Here is a 17275-nt window from a genome sequence, read left to right on the forward strand (position 1 = left end):
CCAGGTCTGGCCTGGCAGTTAGAGTGGTACAGCATGTCGGAGGCACCAGCACCATTTATAACGGTGCCAGTGCATCTGACCTCCCAATTCCCATTGAGCACTATGGGCCTCAAATGGGAATGGGGAGCGTTCTGTTACGGCTCCTGCGAATGGGCAATTACCAGGTCTGGCATGGCAGTAATGACCCGATCATTGCCCATTCGCGAGTGCTGGAAATTTTCGGAAGTTTGGTGGCAACCTGCCGGTTTTACCGGCAAGGCTACTGCCAAACTTCTAATGAGGCCCATTGAAGTACTGCATTGTGGTTGAAGGTTAATGGAAAGTGGCAAGGCCACTAGAATGTGATCATTTGTACTGTGATAAAAATTTGTCTTGACAAAAACCTATTGTGTAAGAAGAGAAAGCAAACAAGCAAAGAATAAGACGATAAATGTCTTGTGGGTTTGTTGTAGCAGACTATTGTGAACACTTTAAATAATCACGTTGGAAGATAACATTTTGTTGTATTTGATCCAAGTGCCAATTGGAAAACACATGAAGTGAAGAGAACTTTGCAGTACACTTTTAAACAGACTTTGGATTTTGAAAAGACCTTTCCTGACTAGAACTTTGATCTAAGAATCATGCTTCAATCCTGGGGAAGGGGAAACAGATCAGATTACAAGGAACCTTGGTTATAAAGATGTGTTTTTAAATATGTAGTATATTGTTGAGTTCTAATCAGTCATCTAATACCTGTATGTTTTGTTGTGTGTAAACTTGTGAGGGACAGACACCTTTTTTGGGTGTTTTTCTTTTGTCTCAGTTTAATAGGTAGGGAAATCCTTGTTAGGTTAGGGGAATTGAGGCATTAGGGGAATTGAGGCCTTTTTCTCTCCCTTATTATTTAAATAAAGATACCTACTTGCGAGAAAACTCGATCTACTTGTCTGCCTCGCATTTCTGATCCCTCACACCTCTATGGTGTGTTTGAACTCCCGGAGGGCCTGATGAGATTCTTCAGTGATTGGTTGTGTGAGGGACACTCCTTCAGTGGGCTGGCTCACTTGCCTTTCCTTATTTTTCATAACAAATTGGACATTCATAGGATCAGATGCCACGCCATACATTAGTGAAGGGTGTATATAGTTATCGCACAACTCAACCCTTACATGCCCTACAAAGGTGTTAGTGCCTGGTGGGGAAGGATGGTGACCTATCCGCCCTGTCAGAGTCTCTATCCTCTAAGTCAGACCCACCTCCACAGGGATTCTGCTAATCCTGTCCCTTAGGGTGGTGTTAAGCATAGCAGGCTAACATTCCTACTCCCAAAGTGGGTGTCTCCCCTCCTGTAATCGGCACCGTACCTTGTTTTTATACATTTCTTCTGAGGACTCTTTTTATGTAAGTTCCTCTCTTTATGTTTAGGACTCTGAGCTTTTGTGCAAGAGTGAGATGAGTGAGTTGGCATTGGAACAATATCAATTAGTTTAAGTTTCTTTCTATGTCCCTCCTGGGCTCAAATAAGCAAAGCCCCTTCCATTCTCACCCTCATACAGCATAACCCTTAGTTCTATATACTTAACTGCAGCCCTTTGTACATGTGTGCAGTCTGGGCAAAAAAAAGGAAATAGCTTACACTTCTTATTGACGGAAAAGTGTGCGCCCTTTTCTGTAACTCAGTGTATTGTGTTTTAGTTTACATAACATATTTCAGTAAGTAATTGCAGTTAAACGTTTTTATAAATCTTGATCGGCAGGAGTATGTTGCATTAAACGGCTGGAAGTGGCTATGCTATATTTTAGTGGCCAGATGAAATACTTGTTTCATTTGACAAAAACAAATCTTACGATTTCACATAATGGCCCATGGGGCATTCACTGTCTGTTACTGAATTTGTGGTGTTTGATTCCCTATAGCAAGCCTTAGTTGTTTCTTGGTGAGCAGTGGGGAGTTATAATTAATCTTTTAAACAAAGTGTGTTGTGTTTTAATGGCCATATGAAATGCAAGTTAGTATTTACTGGGAATTACCATTCAGTGGCCATAACAAATACCTATTGCAAGTTATGAATAATGCATCTTAGAATTTTCTTGAGGTAAGAGGTGTATTCGTTGACTGTAACTGAGCATGTCATCTTTTGGAGGTTATCCCATATACTGGTTGCAGGGACTGTAGGCACTGTAGGGAAAATTCAAGGGTTGATAGAATAATGCCTTTTTAATTCCCCTGTGTACATAAATACTTTTTCAATTAAAACAACAACCGTGTACCAGCAGGATTCATGTAGTGACTTGCTTCCATGAGAGACAGCACCCAATACCACTTTTAATTGGAATGATAAAACATTTGTCGCAAGTTGTGAAGTTGTGGATTACAAATCATAGAATTATTTTGAGGCATAAGACTGCATTCAGTGCCTGTAACTGAGTGTGCCCTCTTTTAGTGCCCATACCAAATACTACTTGAAGAGAAAAAGTGTTATATTTCTTTGTAGGCAAAAAGACGTTATGTTCAGAGTGTATGCGTAGGTATGTTTTCTTTTAGCGTCCCTAGTAAACACTATTTTCTTGTATTTATTAAATGTACATAGTTTGGATAAACCTTGCATGAAAATGTAAACATTTATATTACAAAACATGCATATAAATTCTTAAATATATAAAAGAATTTAAATGTTAAAACTTGGACAAAATCCTATATTTATCTTTCTAGAATTATACACTATGTAAAGTGTTGATATACTGTGAGAGGCAGTGTGTTAATTATAATCCTATGTGCTAAATATTAATGCTGTTGTGCGTTAGCCCGTCTACATTATGCGGCTATGCACTGGGAGTAAACATAGTTAGGTATTATGTACTCTATATGCTGAACATTATGCATCTTTATATATTTCTGTTATGCTATATGTGATAGCACGTCATACTCAATTGTATGTGCTTAACATCAATGCTGCTGGGCATAATGCACTTTAGATTGTTCTGATATGCACTGAGGAATATGCTGCTAAGCACTATGCACTTACAATTCTTTGATATGCACTGAAAACATGCTGCTAGGAACTATGCACTTTAAATGTGGAGCAGTATGTACCATATGTGTTCTCGGGCAGACATTGAGACATATCAGTGTTAGGCACCAAGCACTTTGTATTGACCGTTTTTGGACTAATGAGATAAATATGTCCATTTACAAACAATTTGCGCAGAACAGTACATGTATACAATTGGAATGCAAAATATGAGGTTCACATAGGACGAATTGCAATGTACTTGATTTGTGACAAAAATGTGAAATATACAGCAAATTACTGACTTTCAAAAGAATATGAGCAAAAAAGAACAAAATGAATGAAGAGGACACTTTTATCTGGTATACATTGCAGTATGCAGATCTCGAAAATATTTGTGGCTAGATACGTATAGCAGTAACCGGTCCAAGATGGGCGACAAGAAAAATGGGTGAATCCAGTCCCCGTTCTACCTTTGATCCTGCCACACACTGGATATTTTAATGTGCACGTTTGAAGGGGGTATTTGTTGTGAACAAGCGGTGAGGTAGCCGCGAAACGCGGCAACGCTACCGAATTCTTGGTGATACACTATGGGAGTGCCATTCTCTTATGGCTTTTAACAATTGATTGCTGTGACTTTTCTACAAACTGACAATAAAGAAAGTATGTATTGAAGAATTGCTATCCTGATTACTATGCCGAAATCTCTATGGAGAGTGCCACTCATTTGACTGGTGAAAAATCAGTAACAAGAAGATGCTCACACGCTGTTACGTGACAGTGCGGAGTGAGCACCAGTGGCAACTTGCATAAGAGCGCACGGCTGAATCACGTCTTTGTATGATGAATGACACGTTGCAACTCGGGTTGTAATCAAAGAAGGCAAACATTTTCGCAGAGACAAAAGCGTTGGATCTGAGCGTTGTAGAATGACCGGCAAAACAGAGCTGGGTGAGTACCTTCACTGTTTTGTCTGTGTTTATAATTGCTGCATTTGTAGTCTGTGACTTGATGAATACTGTGCAACCCTGCAATATATCTACGACTAGCACAGATTAGCTCAACTGTGCATTTCAGTTCCGTAGCTGAGCTCTAAGATTCCTGCTTATATGAACAATTGGTGACTTGAATCAAATTCCTGAGCCGGGATACCACAACACTGCCTAAAGTGTGACACATCATGGCTAACTTCCAAGCAAACAAGGAAGGCACAAGCCACTACTTTGTTTAATGAAACGTTACAAATTAGCAAAAGTTTACCCAGCATCACCACAGAAACTCAAAGTGACAATGAAATTGGTTTACTTAAGGAATTGGAAAATCTGCAGTGTAAAGAAGTAAGCAAATGGTGGGAAGAGCATTCTTTAAAAAAATTACATTGATGTGGGGAGGATCCCACATGGTCTAAGGATTCTCATCATTCCTTAATTCAAGGAACTAGGCCCACTAATGTTGAAAGAATGAAGTGATGCAACGAATGGATGTTCCAAAACCTTTTTGCAATTGTAGGTTAAATATGCTGGAGGGAACCGGGCAAAGATACTTGAGAAAATCAGTGAAGTTGAAGATAAACTTAAACTGATACCTGAGAGTGAAGATGGAAAGAAACTAAAGAACAACATGGAGAAAAACCTTGTGAATTATGAAGAAGAAATCAAACAGCGAAAGCAGAGGAAATTGCTATGGGAGAAGGAAGACTGTGAAAAAGGGCAGGTCTACACTTTTGCCCACAGATTTAAATAACTACGACAAACCTCCATTAATAAATTAATGACATCTACAGAGGAAAGTGAGAGCGACATAAGTGCAAATTCATCAGCCACAGAGTGAGACATTACAGGCAGTGAAAGTGAAGAACCAAGTATTTGCTTACATTTTTTAGACGAAATGCATTTACTATGCCAGGATGGCAGAATACAAAAACAAACAAGAGGAGGAAATCAAAGTCAAGGAAGAGGCAGAGGTGGCCGAAAAAAATGAAGGAGGGGGCAGAGGGGCGGCAAATGCCATGAACAATATCCTGGCCAGATCGCTACGCCCTGGCAAGTAAATGACACATGTCCAGACCCGCATAGTAGTTTCAAAATCATTAATCTATCACATCATTTCCTTACTGCCAACCAACATAAGATACTAAGTTTGGGCCTACATTTCTGTCCAACTGGCCAAAATGACTATGGGCAAACCCAAATTAATTTTGTCCATTTTATACGCAAAATACGTCTAAAAAAGTTCTTTGCTACAAATGTTCATACTACAAGGCCAACTCGTGAAGCAACAGGAAAAACAGAGATAACAATTGGCGAATTAGGGTACATTATCAGATTTAATTGAATTGGAAAAAGGATTAGATGTGGGTACGGAACAGGAACCTATAGATCTTGCTGAATTAAAATTAAGAACGGATTGAACAACAAAGAGTAAACTGAAACAAAAGTCGAAAATCAATCCAATGATTAACACTGGGAGCAACATCAAGGCTTTTCAAACTCTTGTGATTGAAGATTTTAAAAACATGCAAAGGCCAAATAAACAAAGATCTAAAGAGAACATGTCAGTAAAAGACAGGATAGCATTGCAAGAATTACATGATCTGACAAACTGTATCATTAAACCCTCCGCCAAAGGATGAAACATAGTCCTAATGAATAAAATTGATTACAGAAATAAGGCATACAAACAGCTTAATGACAGGAAATAATATGAAATGATCAATACTAATCCCATCAAAGAATTAGAGAGTAAGGCAAAAACAAAATTCTTGTGGAATGGGAACAGAAAGGAATACTGACGGAAGACAATTGTAAATTCCTGCTGACCACTAATTCAATCGCACCAACAATTTATTTTCTCCCAAAGATTCACAAGAACATTCAGAATGCCACCAGAGAGACCTATTTTGTCTTTAATAGGTTCAGTTCTGGAAAATATGTTGAAATATATAGACAAAGTCCTTTTCCCATTTGTCTCCTCTCTCCCGTCCTATATGAAAGATACTACAGATTTCTTGGCACGCATCAACGATATACCTTGGGAAACTAATTATATGACGGTAACAATGGATGTTGTGTCCTTATACACATCAATAGGTCATGAATATAGAAAACAGGCTTGTCAACATTACTTGAGCACTAGATCCCTAGACTATCTTGAACACGCTCAAATGGTCCTGGAAATGATAGACCTCTGTCTTACAAACAATGTTTTTCTTTTCAACAATGAATACTTCAGACAGGTGCAGGGAACTGCCATGGGCACAATCTTTGCGCCACGTTACCCAAAGCTAACCATGGGTGCCTGGGAGGAACAAGAGGTGTGGTCTGATTTAAATCAAGAGACAACAGAGAATGTTGTTCTATTGCTTCGATATATAGATGACCTGTTTTTAATCTGGAAGGGATCAAAATAAGGATGTTTAGACTTTGTCAAGCTACTGAATCAGAATACCAACAACCTTAGTTTCACAGAGACACACAGTCAGACTTTCATCTCCATTCTAGATGTTAATTTGAGGATTGCGAATCAGTCATTAACTGATAACACAGAGACAAAGACAAATATAGAAAATACCTTATTTCCCAACCATCAAGCAAGCCCACAATTGATCAGTTTCGATTTGATATAAAGAAAATACTAAAGATTCAAATACCATAATCTGAAATGTCTTAACTGTGGGCATTTGATATAAATATGGAATACGTTTGCAACACATCAGAGAAACGTTGCAGTATTCCATTTTGCAACCCCATAACTTCATGAGTGGGCCATACATTCAATCTAAAACACATACAACACCTTAACTGATTACAAGCTGGGCATTAATTGATATAAGATTGCTTATATAACAGACTTGGATACACAATCAAGATAGGAAGTTAGAAGGTGATTCTCACACAACAAGTTATTATACAAGTGCCATAAATTCGTTTTTTAGTTCTAAAATGTTACTACCATTAATATCTAATAAACAAACCCTGTTTTTAGTTAGAAAGTCCCAAAAATGTTTATGTATTCATCCAAGAAGGTACTTGATTTTTATCTGGTAGAAAGTTGTAGTGTGCTTGGCTGTCAGAATCCTGACATACAGATTCAGGACCCTCCCCACATTGCTCTTGTACATAAGGATGCAATTCCTAGTTCTGCTTATATGACCCGAATAGCAACAGACTTCGCAGGACATTTCAAATGTTTCCTTCCCAGATTTTCAAGTTACAGTCAGTCTGCCACAGTATAATCTCAATAACATATGCCAGTGCTGGAATTATCAGCTCGATGTATCTTTTGTTGTAAAGCTTTATCATCCTCAACAAGGAAAAATCCCTATAACTGTAGTTAAACCTTTAGGTAAGGCTTACAAGTAGGCTAATCACATTATCGTTGGGCAAATAGAAAGTCTTCTTGTCATAAGATTAAGTGATGTGAACGCCAAAAGGCTGGTGTTATCCACTATTTTCAAGAGAGAACCAACATCATTCCAAACAACACCCTTTCTTAAGTGTGTGGGCTTACGGAATCACATTACATGTGTCATATGTGTGTTAAATTCTAATCACAGAACGCTTTTATATTTTGTTACAGGCCTTTCAGAATGCTGTCTTGTAACAGTAAATCGTCAGCATAGACGAGCCACGTCTATAGAAATCCCTCCAGCTTAAGCAGAACATGTTGAACATGATCAAGAGACTGTCCTATATCTGCAGTATATACGTTGACTAAATGAAGGGCAAGAACACACCCCTGCTTGAGCTCCTTGAAGGTTGGAATAACCCTTGATACAGTATCCGAGGTGTCAATTCTAACCTTTACTGTGGTGTCCACATGAAACATAATTAAAAAAAATATATATCATTTGGAATACCCCTGTAAGAGACTTTCTGCCATAGGCTGCTTTGGCCCATGCTGTTGAAGCAGCTTGAAAATCTAGGAACGCAACATATAAAAACTGTGACTTGACTTTTAGATCTTGGTGCTTCAACATGTTTAACTGTAATCCACAAAGTATTGGAACCTTTCCTAAAACCAGCTTGGTTTATTGGGAGGATGCTACTCCTTTGTGTCCAATTTAGTAGCTGATCTAAAAAAAAAATGTCCAGTAAGGCAATGGGGTGATAGTTAGTCGAAGAACTATAACACTCTTTCTTGTAAATGGGGAAAATGTAGGAAACAGTCCATGTGATGGAGAAAGTATATGTATTGAGAATGTCAAGGAACAACATTTCCAATATCTGAGACCAGCATTGAATGTCTGCCTTTAGACATATGTTTTACAGGCCTCCCAGGTCAACTGCTCTTGAATGTTCCAGTTTGCTAATACAGATGAAATGGTGTCATGGCCAAAAGTTCCATCCGATCTGTTTCCCTTACACTCAGCATTTTTGTTGTTGCCCTAAATTCTAGAACAATGCAGATGTAGTGCTAAACAATGCATTAGACACTTTCCGATTTTACAGTTTGATAGAATGTTGGATCCACCCTTCCTCTGATGTTGAATTTAGTTGTAGTGTTGACTGTAATACCCCACTATCAGTCAATTAGGCCCAGAATCATTTAGCATTGATAGCCACTAAAACATGAAGCATCTGTTCACCATTCAGCACTCTGCTTAGTTTTATTACAATATGTTATCACATTTTTGTATTGTTGCACATTTTGTGTTGTTGTTCAGAATATACCATTCCCAATTGCCTGAAGGCAGAAGAGATTTAAATTCATGTTTCACTTGCAATTTTCTCATCGATATTTGTTTATCAAAATAAAGATAACTAGACATTACCTCTATTTCGAGGTAAGGAGTTGAATTTTCCCATTAATGCCTTAAATTAATCAGCCAATAAACTGCAGAAAGTTCAGAACTTTAATTAATACATCTTCCCCTGTGAGATAGTCCACTACAAACTTCATGATTATATCAACTTTAAAGGTAGTCCATGTTACATAGTTTTCAGTTAAAGAAACCTTTAAATTGGCTCACAGGGATTTATTTCCTAGAAAGTGGCCGTTACAATTGAAAATGTATTACATGAAGAAAAAAAGTCTTATAATTCTTGGAAGGCACAAGGAGAATATATGTATTGTTTGTAACTGAACTTGTCATCTTTTAGTGGTTATACCAAATACTAGTTGCAGAGACAGTGTCCTATATTTCCTGGTAGGCACTGTGACGAATCCGAGGAGTTTGTCACCTCTCCCAAGGGAGAGCCACCCACTTTGGGACTAGGAAGTTGAGACCACTTTGCTTAACACCCCTTAGGGCACAGGGTAAGTGGGATCCTTCTGGAGGTGACTCCACCTTAAGGGGCATGGAAACCCCAGGGCGAGACTTAGGTCACCATCCTTCCCTCTCCTGAAACTACCTCCTTTATGGAGTATGGAGGAACTAAGATGTGTGAGAACCCTTTAACAATTCTAAGCATCTGAACCAAATTTCATTTCATCCTCTTTAGTGAAAATAGCAGAATGACTGAAAACCCAGCCTGCAGAAGTCACGTTAGACGAGGAACCAAACAAAAAGGAGTATCAATGCAGCATGCACAGTTTAATTATGTTGCAGCACATATTGAGGAGAGAGACACTCGAAAAGACAGAATGCTGGACATGGCGTTGCACCTCGCGGTCGGCACTACAAAAGTGCAACGTGGGCCCAACTGGTGAGATACTGGAGCCGTGTGGCATGACAACCTGAGTGAGAATGGAGCACCTCAGTGGGCCAAGGCAGAGCCTGCAGGAGGAACTGCCCACAAGCTGTGGCAATGAGTAAGCGGTAACCATGATGAGATATCCACTGCTGTATATTCCAGTTGGAAAGTTGCATACATGGCTCAGCAGCGAAATGATAGGTAGTCAGCCTATGTTTCTCTCCTTGTGAGCACTGCAGATCGGATAAAGGTGTGCAGTGGCTTCAGAGGAATGGGAAGAGGCATCAAGGTCAGAGGAAGGAGCCTCTGAGTGGGGAGGAAGAAGGAGAAAAAACAGAATGGCGAGAAAGAGGGAAAAGAACCCCAGAATGGAGAAATAATAAACATACCCCAGAGAAGGGGAGTGTGAAGCGGAAAAGCCCAAGAACGCAGAGAGACTGAGAACAACCCAGAGTGGGATGTAAGAAGGAGAGGTGCCGCAGAGTGGGGAGAGATTGATAAACACCCTAGAGTGGGGAGTCTGAAGGAGAAGAGCCGCACAGTAGTGAGAGCCTGAGAACACCAAAGAGTGCAGATTTTGTAGAAGAGCCCCAGAGTGAGGAGAGACTGAGAAAACACCAGGGTGGAGAGTGAGAAGGAGAAGCCCAGATTGGGGAGAGCAACTGAAAAAAGCCCCATGGTAGGGGAGCAACTGAAAAGCTCCAGAGTGGGGAGAGAAACCGAGAGAACCCCCAATGTGGGATAAAATTCATGAAGCCCGGAGTTGGGAGAGAAAAAGCAAGAAACCCAGAGTGTAGACACATGACAGAGAGAAGCCTGGTGTGGGTGAAAGGGCCCAGAGTGGGAAATAATCAAGAGTGAGCCCCAAAGTAGGAGAAGAAGAGATCGAGAGAACTCCAAACTGTGGGAAGGGTAAACAGAAAAGTCTCCCCAAAGACAAAGAACTGTGAGACACACAAGTTTCAAGGAGAAGCAGATATACCTGTCTACAACCCCAGAACGGCACTCCAGTTGTACAAAAATTATATGTTTTGGGGTGTGAACATAGGCAAGGGCTTATGAAGATACACAAGTGGGGGTCAGAAGCCAACAGTCATCATATTTCCTTGGGAAAGGCCCTCAAGTATGTCTTGGTTGTTTAATATTTTGATTTGAGCTTTATGGGGAGAAATTAAGTTAGAATAGGATTTCTGGACAGAGGCCTTTAATCGGGTTTGATCAACTTGATACACTGACATGCACCCCTTTTCCCTTCCTTTGTATAGAGCAGGGTTTAGGAAAAGATTAGGTCTTTTTGAATCAGATGAGAAAATAAACCTTTTGAAAATCATATCTGCTTTTCCATCTCCTGACTCTGACTCAGTAGTATAGAATGAACGAATTATATGACATGGCTGTATGTGACTACACAATCTTTAAGAGACCATACAGATACTAGTCAGCAGTTCCAGAGAAAACATTCTTATTATTTTTGGTAGGCAGGAAGAGATTATATTCAGTGTCTGGAAGTGACTGCACCATCTTTAATTGGGAAGACCAAATATATGTTGCAAGTTGTGAAGTTGCGGATAATAAAGTTTAGAATTATTTTGAGACATCATTTAATGTCTGTAACTGAACGTTCTCTCTTTTAGTGTGCATACCAAATACTACTTGAAGAGAACAAATATATATTGAATTTGTATTAATGTATTTATTTATTGGGTATTTATAATGCACCTATAGACAATGTGTTTCAAGGCACAACAAGACAAGAGGGGGGTAGACAGGGATGAAAAACAAAAAACGGTCCTACTAGAAGAGAAGGGCCAGACAGGGAGGAAGAGCCGTGGGTTAAGCAAGTGACAGGGGGGGCTAGGTGGACAGTGCCAGGGGAAAGCAGAGCGTGCAGGGGAAGAAGGTCCACATGCTAAGTGCGAGGAAAAGTCTGGAAGGGTGCAAGGGGTGCAGGCCCAGCCAGGCTAATGCTTTGGAGGGAGACCAGAAGGGCAAGTACAGATGGGGGGTCAGGGGAGACCAAGTGCAGGGGTAGACTGGTTAAGGACGGTCTAGTGTCCTGTAAGAATCTGAAGGAGCCAGGCAGCCAGTCAAAGATGCACAGGGAGACGTTAGCAGAGGATGGGGATGGCAAGGTCCATGATCTGAGAAAAGAAGGAGAGAGGAGTCGAAGATGACACCAAGATTTTTGACTCACAATACGGTGATGGGAGGAGGCCCATGGAGGGCGGACAGAATGTAGGAGGGAAGGGAGATGGGGTCCCAGTGAGAAGGAGCTCAGTGTTACTGGCATTAAGGCAGAGATTGTTAGAAGTGCACCATGTTTGAATAGCAGATAGACAGTCAAGTATGAGAGAGGAAGAGGAGGAGGCAGAGGAGAGAAGCTTGAAGGAGAGCTGTGTGTTGTCCGCATAACACTGGAAGTTAGGAGAGAAGGCAGAGATCAAATGGGCCAGAGGGGCAAGGTAGATGTGGAAAATGCGAGAGGATAGAGTCCTGAGGCACACCACAGGTGGGGAGTGAAATGGAGAAGAGAAAAGGGCCCAGTTGAAGGTCGGTCAGAGAGGAAGGAGGTCAACCAGTCCAGAGCCATGTCCGTGTTGCCAAGGGTCTCACAGACACAATTTATAAGGGTGGCATGATTGACTGTATCAAAGGCAGAAGAAAGGTCAAGAAGGATGACAACGGAAGGAGAGTTGGAATTGAGATTAGAGGGCAAGTCTTCACGGGTGTTCAGGAGTGCAGTTTCCATTCAAATGAAGCCACACTGGTTGTCGTGGAGACAACCAACAGATTCAGTGAGGTGGATAAGTTGAGAGATGACCCAGTAAGTGTTTGCAGAGAAAAAGCTCTTATTTTCGCCATGCAGGGGGAGCTGCAAATGATTTGCTGTAACTGACTGTTTAATTGTTTAATGACTAGATGAAATACTTGTTTAAAATTGAGAATAACACAGCTTAGAATTTATTTATGGCAATGGAGTGTTTGCATTCTCTGTAACTAAGTGTTTCATCTTTCAGTGATCATACCAAAACTAGTAAGTAGTTTATGAATAAATGTCTTATAATTCCATGTAGGCAGGTGGTGCTTATATTCAAGGACTGTAAGTGGCATCCTCATATTTTAGTCGCCAGACCAATTACTTGTTTCAAATTGCCCATACACAATCTTCAAAATCTCTTCAGGCAAGAGAATGCATTCATTGTTTGTAACTGAATGGGTTGTCTTTTAGTAGTCATACCAAATACTTATTGCTTGGAACATATCTTATATATTTTGGTAAACTGAAAGAGATTATATTCACTGACTAGATGTGACTTAACTATCCATTAGGGGCCACATAAATACTAGTGAGCAGTTGCTAGAAAGAATTCCTAGAACTCCTGGTAGGCAAGAGTATATTCGGTCACTGCATGTTTTACGTGATTGAATAAGTAAGCTGTGAGTGCTAAAACCAAAAGTGTGGGAAGTTGCAGATAGCAAACTCCAGTGAGTGATTGTGTGTTCCAGCTCATTTTCATGCTCTTCCAAGACATAAGAGGGACACAAAGAAGTGTCTGCATTTCTGCTTCCCTTTCCTCCTCTCTCTTGCAAGAGCAGAACCTTTGATGCCTGCATGAGATTTTCATGCAGATGTAAAACAAATTAATTCCAATGGAATCCGCCTCAGATGAGCACCTGCCACTGAGAAGGTGTATTCCATATCAATCCATTTGAAAAAGTCTCCTGCAAGGCATCATTTTCAGGAAGGGTTTACTATTTTACAAAGCAGAGAGTAAACCCCAATAAGATCAAATAGTAAAGGTGATTTTACCTGTTTTTAATCTTCAGTGTTGTGCTACGCTTTGTAACTTTTTAAAAAATTGCATGCAGTGGAGGCAACAGCGCATATGTGCTAATGGTGGTGTTCCCCTGCATGCAGTTAGAATTATATTTAAAATGACACTGTAGAGTTTGATTGAGGTATCTGAGTGCAGTCAGTGTAAGTAATTGTGTTTATCATATTCGGGCCACCTACCAAATGCCAATTGCAGTGACCTGTCTTAAAATGTGTGATAGGCCGGATGAGTGTCTGTAAATGAATGAACCTTTTGTGATGATACAAAATACTAGTTAGTGATTTCAGAGGGTTCTTCCAAGGAGTATGCCAAGAACATATGTTGTAGTTTGCTATTTATTATTGGGGAATATGTTAAAAATGGGGGCAATTTAATTGAAAATAGGATCATCCCAAAAACAATGTCTGGATGGTTTTATCTAGATGTGATTGGGTCTGGTTTCCCTCCCCTTGTCCAATGTCTCATTAGCTGGTTACTGGCCCATAGGCTTTTTTGCCCAGCTCATTTGTACCAATTTGTATAGTCCAAGTGCTGTTGCCTCACCCCATTGTGGCTCTTTCGTGTCTTATCTAGGGACATGATGTATGTGGTGCTGTACCCAAGAATCCAACTTCTTCTGCACCTTAAGTATTATTACCTCTAGTTGGCGTTTACTTGTTTACTCTGATGTTATCACCTCGTCTCACAACTGTCATCCATCTGATGTGACTGCCTCCTCCTTCATATTTTCAACTCTCACCATCTCTTCCTGTATTTTCTCATCCTTTGATGTTGCTACCTTCTCTTCAACCCTAAACTCTCAGCAATTTCTTCTTTGTACTCTTTCCCTCTGGGTGCTTAAATTCTCTGTTCCCTCCTACCTATGTGTGGGACTTTCTGTGATGGTCTTTACCTGTGGCATATAACTGGGGGAGCGCTAATATCAGCTGATGAGATCAAATGGGCCTACTTTCAGCTCAAAGGTATGGACCAAGCCTATCACTGACCAATCTATCTCCTGCAACTCACAATCAGCAAATGGGGCCATGTGCTTTTAAATTGTGTTCCCTCCTCTCCTTGGGCGGGACTTTCAGTAATGATCTGCACCCGTGGATTATAACTGGGTGAGGACGGGTATTGATTGATGTCCTTGGGGGCACCTATGGCTACCTTGGGTTTAAGAGTGTACCAATCCAAAAACCAGCCCATCTAAAATGTAAGTTGCAGTCTCCTGGCCCTCCCCACTAATGGATATGCTGTGCTAAGGTGTCCTGTGTTTCCACCATGGGACTCAGGAGCTGGAAACACTCTGTATAAGCATCTTGATCAGTGTTTTGCTGTCTTTTCATTGAGTGCACAGTAAAATTGATGCATTACATCCTCATTAAGAGAATATTTTACCAAGGAAGAATGCTTAAATCATTTTGTTCACTGCAATGAGTCGCCCATCAGGAAGTAATAGATTTCCAAAATTGTATCTGCAGTACTGCAGATTTCACTAAGGGTCCAGAAAAATGGGTGACATTACTTCTTTGATGTATCACGTGAACCTGAACATGTATCTAAACACACTATACAACTGTCGGGTGACAAGGGAAGGGAAACAATTCCTCTTAAAGGAAAACATTTATTTTTCTATGTTGGGGCTTTATGTTTGCTCAGAGAGAGCTTCTGACTCTCTCAGTTGGGGAAGATATGTGTTATCATTGCCCTGCAACGTCTCATCTGGGTTTTGGAAGTGTGAAGATGTTTAGGATACCAGCCATAACTGTCTGATGGAGCGAGAATCCTCCAGGCCTGTTAGAGTGGCTTTCCTGTGGCTGTGTGACAGGGACCAAAGCAAGGTGACCAGGGGACCCTCTCCATAATTTCCCTGGAACATTCACTGACTTGGGGTGGTTACTGGCTCCATTGGTCACTGCCTTGCTAGCCCCCAAAACCAAGCAGAGTACACAATCACATATCTCCCCACTTCTGATGGGCTCCTCTCTTCTGGGGAAGGCAGACCTCAAACTTTATTTTATTTTCTCCTAACAAGAAATCCCATGGCTATTTGATCAATTCTGGTAGATCCTTGAGTCTCTTATTGGACTATTGCACAGTTAAATAGATTTTCTTTTTGGGCTGGTGAGGATTGTGCTCCTAGGACAGCTGTCCCAAAAAGGGGTCAAACAACCAGAACCCAAATCTCTGTTCCTGGCCAATTGCCCACCCCCCGCTCATGCCATGTGTCTCCCCTGTCCCCCCACATGCCCCGTGTCAAGCTCCCATTCCCCCCACCCCCCGCTCATGCCCCGAGTCTCCCCTGTTGCCCCCACCTCCCCCTCATGCCCCGTGTCTCCCCTGTTCCCCACCCCCCCCGCTCATGCCCCGTGTCTCCCTCCCATTCCCCTCCCACCCCCGCTCATGCCCCGTGTCTACCTCCCGTTCCCCCCACCCCCCACTCATGCCCCGTGTCTCCATCCTTCCCCCCGACGCCCACTCATGCCCCGTGACTCGCCTGTTCACCCCCACCCCCGCTCATACCCCGTGTCTCCCTCCTGTTCCCCCCCACCCCCCGCTCATGCCCCGTGTCTCCCTCCCATTCCCCCACCCCTGCTCATGCCTGTGTCTCCCTCCCGTTCCCCCACCCTTCACTCATGCCCCGTGTCTCCCTCCTTTTCCCCGATCCCCCGCTCATGCCCGTGTCTCCACTTTTCCCCCCACACCACCGCTCATGCCCCGTGTCTCCCTCCTTTTCCCCCCACCCCCCACTCATGCCCCGTGTCTCCCCTGTTCCCCCCACGCCCCGCTCATGCCCCGTGTCTCCCTCCTTTTCCTCCCCACCCCCTGCTCATGCCCCATGTCTCCCCTGTTCCCTCCCACCCCCCGCTCATTCCCCGTGTCTCCCTCCTTTTCCCCGATCCCCCGCTCATGCCCGTGTCTCCCCTTTTCCCCCCACCCCCCGCTCATGCCCTGTGTCTCCCTCCTTTCCCCCCACCCACCACTCATGCCCCGTGTCTCCTCTGTTCCCGCCACCCCCCGCTCATGCCCCGTGTCTCCCCTGTTCCCCCCACCCCCCGCTCATACCCCGTGTCTCCCCTCTTCCCTCCCACCCTCCCCTCATCCCCCATGTCTCCCCTGCTCCCCCCACCCCTGCTCATGCCCCGTGTCTCCCTCCTTTCCCCCTACCCCCCACTCATGCCCCATGTCTCCCCTGTCCCCCTCACCCCCAGTCATGCCCTGTGTCTCCCCTGTTCCCCCCGACCCCCCGCTCATGCCCCGTGTCTCCCTCCTTTTCCTCCCCATCCCCCTCTCATGCCCCATATCCCCGTCCCGTTCCCCCTTACCCCCTGCTCATGCCCCGTGTCTCCCTCCTTTTCCCCCTACCCCCGCTCATGCCCTGTGTCTCCACTGTTCCCCCCCACCCCCGTTCATGCCCTGTGTCTCCCTCCAGTTCCCCCCAATCCCCACTCATGCCCTGTGTCTCCCTCCCGTACCCCCCACCCCCGCTCATGCCCCGTGTCTCACCTGTTCCTGTTCCCCCCACCCCCCACTCATGCCCCGTATCTCCTGCCTGTTCCCCCCCACCCCAAGCTCATGTCTGGTGTCTCCCTCCTTTTCCCCCCACCCCCCGCTCATGCCCCTTGTATCCCCTGTTCTCCCCCACCTCCCGCTCATGCCCCGTGTCTCCCTCCTTTTACCCCCCACCCCCCGCTCATGCCCTGTGTCTCCCCTGTTCCCCCCACCCCCACTCATGCCCCGTGTCAAGCTCCCGTTCCAACCACCCCGCGCTCATGCCCCATGTCTCCCCTGTTCCCCCACCTCAAGCTCATGCCCGTGTCTCCCC

The sequence above is a fragment of the Ambystoma mexicanum genome, chromosome 1q (assembly GCF_040938575.1).
Source record: "Ambystoma mexicanum isolate Mex_15411 chromosome 1q, UKY_AmexF1_1, whole genome shotgun sequence".
Lineage (NCBI taxonomy): Eukaryota > Metazoa > Chordata > Amphibia > Caudata > Ambystomatidae > Ambystoma > Ambystoma mexicanum.